Source organism: Takifugu flavidus, chromosome 8 (genome assembly GCF_003711565.1).
Source record: "Takifugu flavidus isolate HTHZ2018 chromosome 8, ASM371156v2, whole genome shotgun sequence".
Taxonomy (NCBI): domain Eukaryota; kingdom Metazoa; phylum Chordata; class Actinopteri; order Tetraodontiformes; family Tetraodontidae; genus Takifugu; species Takifugu flavidus.
Genome location: NC_079527.1, coordinates 2,200,533 through 2,217,362, shown reverse-complemented (window position 1 = coordinate 2,217,362; position 16,830 = coordinate 2,200,533). Strand labels below are relative to the sequence as shown.

General features: G+C 45.3%; 2 long non-coding RNA genes across 3 annotated transcripts; one reads left to right on the top strand and one right to left on the bottom strand.

The window, feature by feature from the left end:
* Positions 1-1,556: 1,556 nt before the first annotated feature.
* Positions 1,557-12,166, bottom strand: LOC130530117 (uncharacterized). Of its 2 annotated transcripts, none has more exons than XR_008951745.1 (3): positions 12,009-12,166; positions 5,121-5,368; positions 1,557-1,885 (listed from the first exon to the last, which is right to left on the bottom strand). It is a non-coding gene; the product is annotated as an uncharacterized LOC130530117 (long non-coding RNA). The 2 variants fall into 2 exon arrangements; XR_008951744.1 differs by lacking the exon at positions 1,557-1,885 and adding an exon at positions 3,423-4,304.
* A 3,509-nt stretch (positions 12,167-15,675) lies between these two features.
* On the top strand, positions 15,676-16,295 carry LOC130530150 (uncharacterized). The gene is made up of 3 exons (XR_008951751.1): positions 15,676-15,778; positions 15,934-15,980; positions 16,054-16,295. It is a non-coding gene; the product is annotated as an uncharacterized LOC130530150 (long non-coding RNA).
* The last annotated feature ends 535 nt before the right edge of the window (positions 16,296-16,830 follow it).

Genomic DNA, 16,830 nt, shown 5'->3' with positions numbered 1-16,830 from the left:
CAGGTGAGACTGTGCAAACATGTGTGTTCTCTGTACGTACTCTGTACAGACTAGAACCACAATATGCATTCTACCCTGCCTTGAGGACATCTTAAGGAATGTGAGGACATTTTGGCTGGTCCTCACAACTTCAAAGGACTGTTTGATGTTCAAAACTTGGTATGAAGGTCGAGGTTACAACTGGGTTTAGGTCAGGGTTAGGAAAGAATTTCAATGTCATTATTGAATCTGGTGAGATGTATTTGTATAAGCACAGTCCATCAACCCACTCTCGTGTTTCACCTGGCCCAAATCACGTTGGTATTAGGGACCAAGACGGGGTCTGGTTTGGAATAGGAATAGAAGCCAAATGAGGGTTAATTTATAGGGCCAAAACAGATCGCGACTAGGGACCCAGGCCAGGATGTCAGGGTTTGGGTAAGGGCCAGGGGAACATATCATATCTGAATGATCTCATAAAGATAGAAGGACAAGGGTGTGTGTGTAGCAGTGTGAAGGGAAGCAGAATGAGCTGCAAGGCAGTCTGCGTATCACCTGGAGGGGACATGTTTAGGGGTCAAAGAGTAGCTTCCACCTCCCATTTGAAGAGCATGCGGCTGCCCCGAGCAACACACAAGGAAACCCCCCCCCACACACACACACACACACATCCCCCCAGATCATCCATGTCCACACATTTCTCACGTTGTACCCCTCCATTAACTGTGCCGACTATTGCTGCATGATTATGTTCACCCCGTGCAAAGCCTGCCAGGGGGACAAAACAATTATAATAAAACCAGAGGAGCAATAACACACTCGTCAGCCGCGGTGAACATTACTCATGATGTTTTTTGTTTTTTAAAGGGGAGGTGTGTGAATGTGAGCTCTGTAGCCCCCACTGCTGGAGGAGAGTCTGATACACTGAACCGAACGTAAAGCTGTTGCTCACTATTTACACTTTAAAAACAGCCCTGCGAGCTGATAACCCCGCAACTTCAGCTGTTCATCGTGAAATGAGGTGTGGATCTCAACGCAATCCTGTGCGCAACCTTCGGTCGAATTAGTGTGAGAATTATTCAAACAGAAAATGCACTGCAGACGTGGGGAATATCGAAATGGTGATCCGTTAAAACTGCAGGGGCCCCGAGTTGTCAAGGACACACACACGCATCAAATCAGTTGTTCAGTGTGTTTTCAGTTGCAATACCAACCTCGCCCCACCTGCAACGTTGCCCTCGGGTTCTTTAGCCATTGATTCTGCTTGATTTACATGTTCAATTGAAGCAGGAGCGGTTGCATTAAAAGCAGCCTTGAAGGTGGAACAATCTCAGTTTAGCCGTTGGCTGAAATGACATAAATATAGCAAATGATGTGTAGACACGGCAGAGACAACTTATTATTTCATTAGGTTGCCACTAAGCCGTCATTGCGACTGTTAGCTGCATAATTAGGGAAGACAGGACAAGTCTGAGTTTCCCACTGGTGACAAATGGAGCCTGATGCGTTTTTCCTCCCAAGTGAGAGAAAGGATGACGCGAATCTGGTCATCTCACACAGCAAAGCCGGGGGTAGAAGTCAGGTTTAAGATGGTAAAGGTGCTAAAAGAAACGACCAAGCCGTCCTTTAGTGGTTTAATGTGCCTGAAATGAAGATTAAAGTTTAAATGTGAGAACAAATGTGACAACATTATTTTTTCTTTACGCCAAAGCACTGTTAGCCGGAGCAGTCAGCAAATCTGCTATTGTTTTAGGACACCAACTTATTTTGTCTGTTATTATTGCCTCAAACGGCATTTAATTTGTTCAGGATTAAACAGAACTCTTGTTTCTTCACTGCCTTTTGGAAAACAGAGGACGGGGGGCTTCATATCTTCTGAGGACGGGCAATCATCACCAGAGGAGTGCTGTAAGAAGCAGAAGAGACATGAAGCTTTACTAAAGAGGTTTCCAAAAGAAAATAAAGGGTTAGCCTGTAGTTATTTGTTGAAGAGCAACATTTGACAGCTGCATTTTCTGTTGTAATGATCCAGTTTCCAGAAGCACAAAATTGAAGCTCTTCCTTAGCCTATCACAATTTTCACGAGATTCAAGGACAGCAGATCAGTTTTCGATTCGGTCTTCCACAGCTCTTGTTGGGATCAAAATGATCTGCTTTACAGGGACCCAGAGGCAAACCCCCAAGCAAACAGTTTTCCTCGGGGATGTGGAGCACCTGTTGGACAGAATATGACGTCTAACATGACAACTCTTGTCACGTTCTTCACTATGATGCTGGTGGTGCACTGTTTAGAACTCCATTCACGTTGCCTTTTAATTTACATAAAGTAGTGAAATAAAATATTCATTTTGCCTTGTGCAGTTGCTGTGTTGCGCAAGAGAAAAACCAGGTTCCCTGCATCTCTGCATCAACCGTCTTTGGGAGTTTCTATTAATCCACCACTCTAGTGTTTGTGCTGATAAGGATCCGTTCAAATATTCCACTCTAGCCCCTCGTGTCTGTTTGCCGTTTACTTCCGGTTTATTGTCGCGCTCTTCGGAAGTCTCTTGTTCCAGATTGAGTTTGACTGCAAAGCAAAGTTGACACGGAGTGCATCAGTAGAATTCATTAAAGCCGTCGCGTATTTCTGTAATTAAAACGGGCCTGGACCAACGCTGACGACCGTGACACTAAATACCTGCTGCTGAACAGCTGCTTCTGAACCCTGACGGCAAGCGGGAGCGCAAAAAATGTCCACCAACTGTCTCCAGCTCCCTCACCTGGGCCCATTTCTGCTCCTCCCCCTCGTGAGCACTGCTGGGACAGATGTGCGGGGGGGAAGGGGGACATCCTGTTTTAGAGGAGAGAAACCCAACAGAAGCTTCTTGATCACAGTGGCCACGGTCGGGACTAAACAGTTATACTGTTGGATACTCTTCAATCTTCAGGCTCTTCCTGTTGGGGTATCTGGGTCGTGTCGGTCGTTGTCCTGCAGGGGGTGGTGTGGGGCACAATTGGTGGCAGCTGGCACTGCAGGCAATTTACATCTTGCTGCCTATTTAAGCGGGTTGTGCCTGCCTGTCAGTGCCAGGGTGGCCTGCTTGTCTTGTCAGGGTGTCTGTTTGTCTCCCTCGTTGTGTGCTGGTGTTCTGTGTTTCCTGGAGGGCCGCTCCAGCTTTGTGTCTCCCGGTGGGCCGCTCCTGTTCCCTGCGCCCTGGAGGGCCGCGCCCGTTCCCTGGGTGCTCCCCAGTCCTGGAGGGCTGCCCTCGTGTTCCTCATGTGCTCCGTGTTCTTTGTGTGCTCCCGCCTCCCCTGTAAATAAAGCCGTTTGACCATTTTACCACTGTGTCCTGGCCTGCGTTCAGGGCCTGATCAACCCCTTCCGTGACACTTCCAGGATGGATGGAGACCGGTGGACAGTTTCAGGTCTCTCTAGAGGTGTTGACTGGGTTCAAGTCAGGACGTTATATAGGGACTGACGACGTGTGAGCTGATTTTATTCAAGGACTTTAACTTTTGCTCTGTCTTACTTGAGGGTGTCGGCTCTAGTAAGTAGGCTAGACACTAGCTGTAAGCTGTTTTCTGCTTGGATTCATCCCTTTATCCTCAAAACACCCAAACATCTACAATTAAATCTCTATAAACAAAGTTATTCTGGGCTATGGAGACATTTGTTGGAGGCAAATGTCTCCATAGCACCCATAAGTGCTACTTTGCAAACAGAACGATGTGGACGCAAGACACAAAACTTTCACCACAAATTAAATATTAACATTTTAACGGTCCCTGCTGTAGTACAGCGCAAATGCTGGATTTAATTTATTTGGTTTACAGTCCGTAGAGATGGTGGTCTTGGTGTCAGTGAGAAGTAAAAACAATTAAGCTCGGAGCATAGAGGCTCCCAATGACCCTTTTTTCCAGCATCGGGGCCTCTGTGATGCTATTAGGGAAGAGAAATGTGGAATGAACACACTGCTCATGTTGTTTTAAAGCACAAAACTTGATATACAAGGAATTCCAGCCGAGTTTTCTTTAAACTGTCCCCGATGTTTCCGCAGGTGTCTGTTCTTGTCTGAGAAAGAATAAAAATATTATTGAGCTTGTGTTTATAAAGGTACATTTTTTAACCTCATAGATGTGTCCTTCATTCTTTTATTGTCAATAAAAGCTGAGAAAAAATACTGTCACCGCCTCATTAGAGAATAAGCACAGTTTATGTTGCAAAGTTTTGCAGTTGGCCTGGATTTGGCAGCATTTCCTGTGTTTTAGACTGAGCTGAAGTCCTGATGTGCCACAGCAGCTGTTTCTCCTCTTATGTTTGCTTTGCACGTGTACGCTCCATACATCTGCAGAAAAGCCAACAGGAAAACGCTGTAGTGGCGCCTACCATCTGAATAAAGCTAACAGCCGTAATGCAGAATGTCAGCAGGTCATAAGCACACTTGTATTTAGTCATATTTCATCCAAAAACAGGAATTTGGGTGGTTTGAAACGTTGGTAGCGCGCTGGTTCCTGGCCAGTAGTTAGGTGCCACACACACGGCTATTTACAGTGTTGTTACATGTAATAGCACATATTTCAGCTGTGTTCTCCGTTAAGAATGAGGATTTTATACCATAAACTGTCAGTGATGAGGCAATGCCAATTTAAAATCAAGGGAGGAACAAAGTCGAACTAAAGCTGCTATTTATGCTCACATCACAGCAGGATGATGGAATGTGCTGATTTGCATTTTGTGTATTCCTGCAAAGTGGAGAGTGATGTTTCTGTGACGGGGAGCTACACAGATGCTGATACGCAGCCTTATCAAGTGGGTCCGTATTTATTCATTTACAGCAGCAAGGAACAAGGATGCACAATGCTGAGGATACACAACACCAGTCCGACTTGTTGCATCCCCAGCGAGAGGCAGACGGAACAGAGGTCTGCGTAGGCTCCCTGCTTAATGCATGAACACATCACGAGCACTTAATAACATCTGCAGATTTCATCTGTGGAGTCAGAAAATGTCTTATTTAGAGCTGGTTTGCATGAACTGGATATACTCTCTGAGTAGAATGTTGTAGAAAGACATGTGCGGTTACGGCAAAGTGCATCTGATGACTAGTGACAACAGAAACACATTATCCTAAATATGTCTTGTCTCTGACTGCAGGGCTTACCGGGGGCACACCAGTCGAGTCCTTAAAAGCCACATAAATCTTCAGCCGTCCTTCTGTTTGCACCCGTTGGAGGCCATTCTTGGGAAGATCGCATGTGTCGAGAGTGCTCTTCTTCCTGATGGCTTCAGCGGCGTGCGGGTGGGGGAGGCTTTCTCTTCCAGCCTCTTCTCAGCATCTCTCTCTCTCTCCGAGAATCCCCAGCGCTGCATATGTTGTCACGAGTTAATGTGTAGGAGCGTCCTGGGTTGCTGCAGGAAACAACATGAAGTGGGCCTGTTTAGATTTTCTCCTCAGCTTGTTCACATTTTTTGTCCGTCATCAGGCAGCTCGGGGGCTGGAGAGGCAGAGCAGCCTGGATTCTTGTTTGGGTTCCAGCTTTTCTTATTTATTTATTTATTTATTTATTTATTTATTTATTTATTTATTTATTTATTTATTTGTTTGTTTGTTTGTTTATCTATTTATTTATTTATTAAATAGCATCTCTTATAATCAAGATTGAAACCCAGAGTCTGGCCCAAACAAGCAACAGTAGCAAGGAAACTTAACAGGAAGTAACTTTTAGCAAGACCAAGCTCAGAGGAGAGGAGAGGAGAGGAGAGGAGAGGAGAGGAGAGGAGAGGAGAGGAGAAGGAGAGGAGAGGAGAGAGGAGAGGAGCGGAGAGCGGAGAGAGGAGGAGAGGAGAGGAGAGGAGAGGAGAGGAGAGGAGGAGAGGAGAGGAGAGGAGAGGAGAGGAGAGGAGAGGAGAGGAGAGGAGAGGAGAGGGGAGGGGAGGAGAGGAGAGAGAGGAGAGGAGAGGAGGGGGAGGAGAGGAGAGGAGAGGAGAGGGGAGGGGAGGGGAGGGGAGAGGAGGGAGGAGAGGAGAGGAGAGGAGAGGAGAGGAGAGGAGAGGAGAGGAGAGGAAAAGAGGGGAGAGGAGAGGAGAGGAGAGGAGAGGAGAGGAGAGGAGAGGAGAGGAGAGGAGAGGAGGGAGGAGAGGAGAGAGGAGAGGAGAAGAGAGAGGAGAGGAGGAGGAGAGGAGAGGAGAGAGAGGAGAGGAGGAGGAGAGGAGAGGAGGAGAGGAGAGGAAGGAGGAAGTGAAGAGGAGAGAAGAGAAGAGAGAGGAGAGGAAGAGAAGAGAAGAGAAGAGAAGAGAAGAGAAGAGAAGAGAAGAGAAGAGAAGAGAGGAGAGGAGAGGAGAGAGAGGAGAGGAGAGGAGGGGGAGGAAAGGAGAGGAGAGGAGAGGAGAAGAAGAGAGGGGAGGAGGGAGGAGAGGAGAGGAGAGGAGAGGAGAGGAGAGGAGAGGAGAGGAGAGGAGGAGGAGAGGAGAGGAGAGGAGAGGAGAGGAGAGGAGAGGAGAGGAAGGAAGGAAGTGAAGAGGAGAGGAAGGAAGGAAGTGAAGAGGAGAGAAGAGAGAGAAGAGAAGAGGGTAAAACTGGAACCCGTGACCTTCTGGGTGCCTACGTTTCACACTGCTGGGCTGTACACACACCCAGATATTGCTTGGGCCTGGCGACAAATTCACCGCCCTGATAACCTTTATTTAACTCTATGACTTATTAATGAAATAAAACAACAATATCGCTAAATGAAAGAAGAGTGGGAAGGATGAGGAGTCGGGAAATACGGTGCCGGCTCCAGGCCTCAGGCACCTAATACTTGTGGGAGAATTTGGTTGCCAAGGCAACAGAGCATCCGGAACAGCCGATGAGCTTAAATACATTTTTTATGAGGTGGTACAAAATGCAGGGAGACAGGTAAATTGAGCCCAGTTGCGGCGTAACAGTAGCAGCGCCGCGGCAGGATTTGGCAGCCGGCAGGTCCAGCTCTCCAACACCACCCCCACCTCCTCCCCCCACTACAGGCCACGGAGTGTAACAAGGTAATTGCATAACAGACCGACTGAAGTCCCCTACAAGCAATGGAAATCTAAGGTAACCACAGAAACCCCCCCTATTGAGAAGACAACCTTGAGGAACTCCAAGTGTTGCTTATTTTGGTCTAATGCAGGAAGGAAACATTAAACCCTGATGATGATGATGATGATGATGATGATGATGATGATGATGATGATGATGATGTCGGGCAATAGCAGTTGTAACGCCCGTTAAGGAGGAAACATGAGCGACACCACAGACTGCTGCTCGTGCATTTTGATGATGAGAGGACGGCATTCCGCTGCTTCTGGCCCGGTAGGAGTCTGGTTTCCAAACCTCTCTCGCTCTTTCAGGGCGTCCGAAGCAGCAGCCTGACGGTTTCTTGGTCTGCGGTGAGCTGGAGAGTCTGGCCTGATTGCCCGCTCAGGGAAGGCTTTAATAATCAGAGAGGCATTTCCCACCCTCCAGTATGCTGCAGTGGAGCTCCGAAGAGGTTTCCGGGGGCAAATAAAAATACTTAGCATTTCACTCACCAAACAAACTGAGCGTGCTCCTCGATGCTGAAGGAGAAGTAATATGTGGAGTCGGTAGTTTTGAGCTGAGGGAAGCCATATGGTGTCGCACAAAGTCTGCGAATCACTTTTAATATCCAGGACGAGATAACGCAGATGGCGTAATGCAGCTTGCGTTTTAACCCGATCAGGATGCGTTTTCGCATCACACCTCCCGCCCTCTGTTCTCCTCTGTCCTCGATATTCCGCGCTCGCCCTGATTTGTCCTCCCAGAGGCAGTGAACGCCACACGGCCACTGCACCACATAATGAAATTTTCTCCCTTTAGCCCAATTTTTCCCCCTCTTCCTTCTGTACACCCTCACTCCCACTGGGATTACCACAGGCCAGTCTATTCAAACAAATAGTATTTGGGTAAGAACTCAGTCAGAGACATGAACTCGTGCACAGTGGTTGGGTTAGTGCACTAAGAACAATGTGGACTTTCCTTAGGGAAATTAGTGGCCTACAAACGACACATTACTGAGTTTCTGTTATTTTGGTGGGTTTGCACTGTTCAATCCCAGTAAGGTCCTGGGTTCAAATCCCTGTTAGGAGTCTCTCTGGAACATTTTTATAGTTTTATATTTATATTCATATTCTATTTTTAATTTATTCTATTTTATTTCTTATTTTATTATATTTTTATTATCTTTAATAGGTTTAATGGGGTGAAATGGTGGTGGGAAATTTTGTAGATGCTTGTAGATCTTTGGAGATGCTAATTTCCCTGGTGGACACCCCCTAAAGGGATCAATAAAGTACTCTTGAATCTTGAATCTTGAATCTCAGTGGCATTGTTAGTGTTACATTTGGGTTTTTACAGGACCCGAAAGCAGGCAAGAACGCCAGTCCAAAAACAGGTCTTATTCAACCCAACACAAACTGGCAGTCCTCCTGGACTACAGGGAGCACTAGTTCAATCTTCCGGGGCACAGAGAGCTCCAGCACGGAGCCAACTCAAGAGTCGGGTTCTGCACAAGTCCAGCAGGACAGTGTGGAGACCTCAAACAAGCAGGGAAGCCACCAAAACACTCCAACACTGGTAGGCAGGCGCTCCCTCCCTAAATAGGTGGCCTGATGGAAATTGCCAACAGGTGCACCTGCCTGCAGCGCCAGCTGTTGCCAATCGACTCCTCCTCGCCCCCTGCAGGAAAACCAAACACAACCCAGAACCCTGAACCCCACTAGTTAGAGCTCTTTACTAAAAACATGCCAGGGATGCAATGTTGCATTATTTAAAATGATAATAACTCTATAAGACAATCAGTGTTTTCACTTTGGACAGACAGACAGACAGACAGACAGGCAGACAGACATGGACAGAGAAAATGAGGAAGTGTCAGATTGTAGTTTAAGGTAAATGCCCCTCACACCTGTGAGGGGTCACCGCCACATCCATCCCAATTACCCTCTTCTGCTCCTTGTCATCCACCAGAGAAACAGCTGTTTGCCAGAGTGGAACTTGAAATCCCACCGGATTCGAGGGTGTTGTTCACTCTTTCTGGCGTTCCCATTCATCCCAATTTATTCGGCCCGCAGATGATCCCAGATGTTCCCGCACACTGTCCCCTCATTTCCCTCCCGCTCATGCGAGCGGTGCAGCCCGAGCGGCGTGCGTCTCCCATGGTGGCCCCCTGCCTGGATTATAATTGGCATCTGTGCCGTCCTTGAGGCCAGTGGCGCTCCACCTCGCCACAGGACAACTAGAAACCTTCATCTCCAAGTCACCGCATATGAAAAGAAGCTGGACATATAATAGAAAACAAAATGAGTTGCCTGTGTGATTATCTTAGCATGCATTTATCAGTCATTGATTGATTGATCAGTTTTATTGATTGTCCTTGTATGTAAGGTGTCAGTAATGTGACTGAGCTCTTACAAAATGTGATTCTGGTGACACCCTGCAGCCCTGCTGATGGTTCTGTCGCCAAATTAGGCAACAGATGTTTGGTGAATTATGACATGACCTCCTGGGGGAACCCCCCCAACCTCCCCAAAGCTGTCTCATACCCGAAATGAGTTTGATTTGATGGCAAAGGGGGACATCACAGGTGTGTTTTTTAATCAACTGGTATAAAGGGAACCCTGCTATCAGCTGACTGGAGGGAGGCAGAAGTGGAAAAGCCGAGGTGTCAGATTTGAATCGCTCACTGACGCTGATTTAATTGAGATTTGTGTGAGGTGAATCTCAGACGACGAGACTAAAATCAATCCCGGTCTTTGATGGAAGCTCCAATGAAAATGAGCAGTTCATTTGGAGGATTAGCCTCATGAATAGACTGATGACATGACAAAAGTCTTCAATATGAATATGGCTTTAAGAAGTCGCGTTATTGGCACCACAAAGTGAGAGAAATGACAGTTTAGCCGAGATCTGTTTGAGAACTCTGCGACTGTCCTTTATGCAACTGTTCTGAAAAAAAGTGTTAAGGGAATTTAAATCTGTCAAAGAATCTGTGAAAAACAGCCATAATCTTAATAAATAATTAAGCATGTTATGTTTGAAAGTTTTCACTGCAGTTTCACTGTCATGAGCTGTATGGTTTGTGGATTTTAATGCTTGTATAGATGTTAAAATGATTTCCAACAGACTGAAGCTCTGTAGTTTTGTGCTGATATGTGTCATTAGGGCAAAATGATGCTCCAGTTACACATGGTCACCATAGTAAGAACATCCGTGGATTGAGTCCAAGAATGCCGGGCTTCTGCATTTACACGGAGTTCTGTTGTGACTGCATCCATTCTGTTTAAATATCAATGCACATGCTTTAAGCCACAGGGAATCATGTTGCTGTCCCACAGGGAATAAACCCCAAGTGGATAGGATAGGATAGGATAGGATAGGATAGGATAGGATAGGATAGGATAGGATAGGATAGGATAGGAAACGAAACGAAAGGCTATTCTAGGATAGGATAGGATAGGCTAGGCTAGGCTATGCTAGGATAAGATAGACTAGGATAGGGTAGGATAGGCTAGGCTAGGATAGGCTATGCTAGGATAGGCTACAGTAGGCTAGGATAAGATAAGAAAAGATAAGATAGGATAGGATAGGCTAGGCTAGGATAGGATAGGACAGGACAGGGTAGGGTAGGGTAAGGTAGGCTAGGGTAGGGTAGGGTAGGATAGGATAGGATAGGATAGGATAGGATAGGATAGGATAGGATAGGATAGCATAGGATAGGATAGGACAGGACAGGACAGGACAGGGCAGGACAGGACAGGACAGGGTAGGCTAGGCTAGGCTAGGCTAGGACAGGACAGGACAGGACAGGACAGAGTAGGGTAGGCTAGGCTAGGCTAGGCTAGGCTAGGCTAGGAAAGGAAAGGAAAGGAAAGGTTAGGATAGGATAGGATAGGATAGGATAGGACAGGACAGGACAGGACAGGACAGGACAGGATAGGATAGGATAGATAGGATAGGACAGGATAGGACAGTACAGGACAGGACAGGGTAGGGTAGGGTAGGGTAGGGTAGGGTAGGATAGCATAGCATAGGACAGGACAGGACAGGACAGGACAGGACAGGACAGGACAGGATAGGATAGGCTAGGGTAAAATAAGACAAGATAAGATAAGATAAGATAGGATAGGCAAGGCTACGACAGGGCAGGACAGGACAGGACAGGACAGGGTAGGGTAGGGTAGGGTAGGCTAGGCTAGGCTAGGCTAGGCTAGGATAGGATAGGATAGGATAGGATAGGATAGGATAGGAAAGGAAAGGAAAGGAAAGGAAAGGAAAGGAAAGGAAAGGAAAGGAAAGGAAAGGAAAGGTTAGGACAGGACAGGACAGGACAGGACAGGACAGGACAGGACAGGATAGGATAGGATAGGATAGGACAGGGTAGGCTAGAGTAGGGTAGGGTAGGATAGGATAGGATAGGATAGGATAGGATAGGATAGGATAGGATAGGATAGGATAGGATATAGGATAGGATAGGATAGGATAGGGAGTGCAAGGGAAGTGGCTTGTCATAATTTGATGTTCGCAGATCTGCTCTGCAACAGACTGGAAACCTCTGTCTTGTACTCCATCTCTCCCCAAAACTGTAATTTTGAACATTGGTGAACAAAAGATGAACAAATGCACATTAGGGCAGTGGTGCTCCCACAGCTGGCACTCATGCCTCTTATTTACCTGAAAGCTTGTTGTGTGTTTACATCCATACTGAGGATGCTACACCTGCATTTCCACCTAATGGTACATTTAAAGTGAGTAAATGGATCCCTAATGTAATACTCAGACACACACACACTGAATCAGGCTTATTCTGAGCTGCCTCTGGGTCTCAGGGGTAAATGGTGCACAGGGGCAGATGTTGTGCATTCACTGCATTTTTTACACCCACGCTGGGATGTGGACGGGATGTGGACACATGTGTCCAGCAAACTCTGACACGTGTCCAGATCAGCTACAACGTACTGAAATCTTAATGCGCAGAAAAATACGTACCACTCAAGTATGTTGACGACTTACCCCGAAAAAGCTACGTTTCTTCATTAGATCAAAGCGACACTTTTAATGTGATTTCCTGACCAAAACACCGTGATGAATGCAGGAGCAGAGAATATTCTTTTCCAGCCGCATGCAGCACATTAGGGAGTCTTCGGTTGTGGGGACACACAGCTAAGCTCCGAGGTCTGAGGAGAAGGAAAAAAAAGCAGTTAGGATGTTTAAATACCAGATATGTTTACAGCTGTTGGGATAACTCAGTCATGGCGCCGTGCTTTCCTAACGACAGCGCAAAAGAAATTACAACTTCAAAGAAAAATCAAAGAAATTACAATGTTACACGACTGCAGATTGTTCACTTATCTCATATGGACTTCCTGTAAATAAATTTAGACTGACTATTGTTATTCAGGTGCACATAAATGCAAAGAGAAGATTTTCTCGCATTGGCTCAGCACCGTGTTTCAGATGTGGCGTGCAATAAATTAAATCTAACTAGCTTCTTGGCTTTGATCTTGGTCTCTTTTCCGTGGAAGATCAAAGGTCTGAGTCCCTCCGAAATCCAGAAAATTAACCCAAAGTGAATGAGCTCCTCTTTGCTACATTCACAACATTTCCTGACAATTTAATTTATATCCATTTATATCTTTTTAAGTTATTGTGTTAAAAAACACGCAAACATCAGTCGTCCCGTGACCTTTTTTGAGGTCGTATGCCAAAAGATATCCATTTAAGAGAATTCATTTTAATTATTCAGGTGGTGCTCACAGTGACTTTAGGATGTTGGAGGGAAAAGTAAGTTTCTTTAAGTATACAACAAATTGCGAACATTATAAATAAAAAGTTTACTTTTTCGTACTCCTCTTTTGAATTTTTATACTGTCCAATTTTTTTCTTTATATATGATTGCCGTTTGTTATTTGTTTATACATGTTCAAAATAAAAGCCAATCCAAAAAAAAAATGTAGATAGAGATCAACAGAGGGGATTTAAGAGTAAAATTATATTGCATTTGTTAAATATGGAACAGTAAGAAGTCAAGAGTGCAACAGGTGGCGGAGTGAGTGGAGGAGTGATACAATGTCCCTACCAAGAGGGATATTCTATCCTTTCATCAGTGAAATCTAAAGAACCATTTATTCAGACACCAGAGATACACATTCAGGGTTTTTTTGTGTGTCTTGCTCATAGACACGTTGACAGGCAATATGTGGAGGTGTGGGATTGGAGCTATGACCTTAACTGAGCTACAGCATGCAAAAAAAGGCAAATAGAAAGAATTAAAATGGGTCAAGTATTTAATTAAAGACTGCATGTACAAAACGGTACCTAATATCTTTGAAAGATTGCCCCAAGACTGACCTTCTTGTGTTCAGACCTCATCGTGGCAAACGGCTCCTGCTTTGTGTTTCTTCAAGTTCATCTGTTCTGAGGGAGATTCTTCAGAGTGCTCGCTGACCAGATATCAACCACAACCTTAAAGAAATGGATGGACAAACTTAACGTGAACGTAAATGGCTATCAGGTGAGAGAGGAAACATGCCTGTATCGTACATTTGAAAGTGATCTGTGATCCACCAGTGGTCTGGAGTGATTAGATTCCTTCGTGCTTCCGCTTGTCTCATTCACCCTGCAGAGAAGCAAATAGATTTACAAGCAGGAGCCGTGACGGTGATTGTCAGCCTACAGAGCAGCTGACCTCCAGGACAGGCTTCCCTTTTTTAATGGCAAGTGATTGTCGTGTTTTATGTTGAACTCTCCAGTTTTCAATTTTATCTGTTATAATAACTGAAATGAATTTTCCCCAGCTTGCCGTGTCCAGTCATGTGACCACGAAATAGATCTCTACATGACCGCCTGTTGTAAAAGAACATGATTGCACAACATTAGAAATTTACAAACTACTTAGTTAATTCTTTATTTTTTTTTGGCTTTTGAACTGAAACATCCAAAAGGTAAAACAGCACGTCTTCGCACCATAGTCTTCCGATGTTTTTGTTGCTTTATTAATATGCATTATTGGGAGCTCTACCAAGGTAATTAGCTCATGCTAGCTATGCTTTTGTCCACGTCAAACCTGCCATTGTCAAGCTAAAGCTAACATGTACATAAATAGATTAGTGAGGGGTGTTTCTATTATTGTCCTTGCATATCTAGACTCTAAAAATGTTAAAATATTTAAAGTTAGCAAAAATGATAAATAAATAATCAAATACGTAATATAAATTTTAAAAAAGAATGGGAAGAACAGACAATTTTCATTTGCATAAAGTAACGTTTTCACTTTGGCTTTCAGATAAATTTGACCTTGAACAGTTAGGAAAAGAAAATGAGACCAAGAAATTCTTTCCCGAATCCTGCAGAGAGTAATGAAGGTTGTGAGCGTATTTCCACACCTCAGTGATGTGAGAGGGACCCTGGGTTCCTGACCTGGAGAATAAAATCTGTCCAGGGATACACTGCAGAAGACAGATGATCATCATTTGGATGAAAAAAAGTTTGAATGGCCACAAAAATGGTTATTTCCTTTATTATACATGAGTTATCTTTAAACCTTTGTCCTGTCCAACAGTAAAGCAGCAGCAGTGCGACTGAAGGGCTTTTTTGTGCTTTCTCAGGATGAGTCTGCTTTCCTGTATCCTGCATCGCAATGAGTATTAATATACATGTTTCATAAATGAATATTGGACCTGACTGAAACTGCCCAGAAAAACCCACACACTGTCACAGCAAAACACCAACAACGCAAACCACAAAAGACACAACAAACAAAACGAAACAGCAACTTCTACCAAAACAACTAAAGACTTCAGACATTAAGACAGATAGAACAGAAGATCAAATGGACAGTGGATGATAAAATTATATTTAAGAATGCATCTGTTCATAAACATATACACGTAAAGTTTGTCCTTCAGTTTACTTATATCTGTACATATATACATATATCTGTAGACATGCTGTTGGTTAATGGAGGTGAGACTGTGTGTCTGTGTGTGATGAGTGTGTTACGTGTGTTAGTCTGCAACTCTGTGTGCCAACTACTGAGACTGGGATGCTGCCCCCCCCCCCCCCCACCACCACCACAACGATCCAGCAGGCCACAGATAGCCAGAACACCCTTGACCCGCGCAGGACAGAACAGACCAAAGGATCCAACCTCCAGGGCAGAAAAGCAGAGGACCACCGACGGGCCCCCCCACAGCAAAAGGCACCAGCACCAGATGATCAGGGACCGAACACTCCCAACCCTGCTGGAAACCAGACCCCCCCTGACGGCACTGATATGTCTGGGCGAGAGTCCCCATAAGCCTGAGAGCGCACGGCTACACGACCGGGGGCCCACCACCCACCAGAGAAACCAAAGCAGCGGCAGACCTCAGCCCCTGAAGGGAGGACGAGGACCCACCTGAGACAAAAACCCTGTGACACCCACGACGCAACATGCTGATGCACAACAGGAGGGGTGGTGGGACCAGAGTCCATACAGTCACAATCACACACACCCATTCGCAACACACTCACACACGTGCCTGCACACCCCAGGCAGGATCCCATCCTGCACCGGATCCCATCCTGCACCGGGAACCCATCCTGCACCGGGATCCCATCCTGCACCAGAATCCCATCCTGCACCGGGTTCACATCCTGCACCGGGATCCCATCCTGCACCGGGATCCCATCCTGCTCTGACAAGCTTTTCCTACCACATTGTAGGAAAAGATCATCCACCACAAGAACTCCTGCCACAGAGTTCTGTGTTCTACAACCTTCAGCACCAAGCAGAGATGCAGGTGTGTTCGGAGCTTCAGGTTCTGGAGCAGCATTATTCACCAAGATGCTCGGTGGGATAGAGACAGGTACTTTCTGTCTTTATCTGGATTCCAGAGAAAGAATTCTGCTTTCTTTCTCTCTTTTCTTGATGAATCTGGACTCTGTCCCTCTGAAGACGAGTTGTCCTGGACCGCTGGAGACTTTTCCTGGCATCCACTCTAGGTAAGTTAAGAAAACCATGTCCACAGACAGCTGGCGTAAGCTGATTTTCTCCTTTGTTTCAATCCTCATTAAGCTTCATCGAGCCACTGATTGTGTCCTGATAGGATTCTCTCCTCCTCTGCCTGTTTCTGTGGTAGTTTCTCTTTAATCCAATCAAATCAATCTTCAATGTAAAGAAGATTAATCACTACTTAACTGCTCTTTGTATCAATCAGTTAAAGAATCACCATTTATTATAACAAGTGTTTTTTTTATATAAATCCATTAAATAGCCTGTAATATTGCCTTAATGAGTAGTAAACGTTTTTTGATCAGTCTGGGTTTATTACAAATAAAAAGAATAATTAATTGTCTTCATTAACATTTCTTTATTGAGGAATCAAAACATCAGCCTATACCATCAAATGGAAGTTAGCAGAAGTGACTCCAGCGATGTGAAATGGGGCTGTCTGGGCTTAAAATGAAGGGTAAACTTGATGGGTTCGACCCCGAGGTGGGCGCCACACACCAAACTCACAATCACAGGATTGGCCACGCTGAAATTCAGTGAAACAATGCTTCAGAATTCCACGTACAACACAGTCTGCGCTCCAGAAACTCATTACACACTGATTATGGGGCAATTAGACTGCAGATAGAATGCCATCCACTTCATCCTGGCTCTCCCTGTAACGTGAAACAAGCCCAGAAATGAGGATTTTTAATTTGCTGCTTACATGCACACACCTGTTCCGAGACATTACATAGATTTCATGTTCATGTGAATTAAAGCAAAACAAGGTTGTGCATCTATTCATGTTCGAAGCGAGCAGCGGAACACATCTGTCCAGCCTGTCCTGGTTAGTCTGGA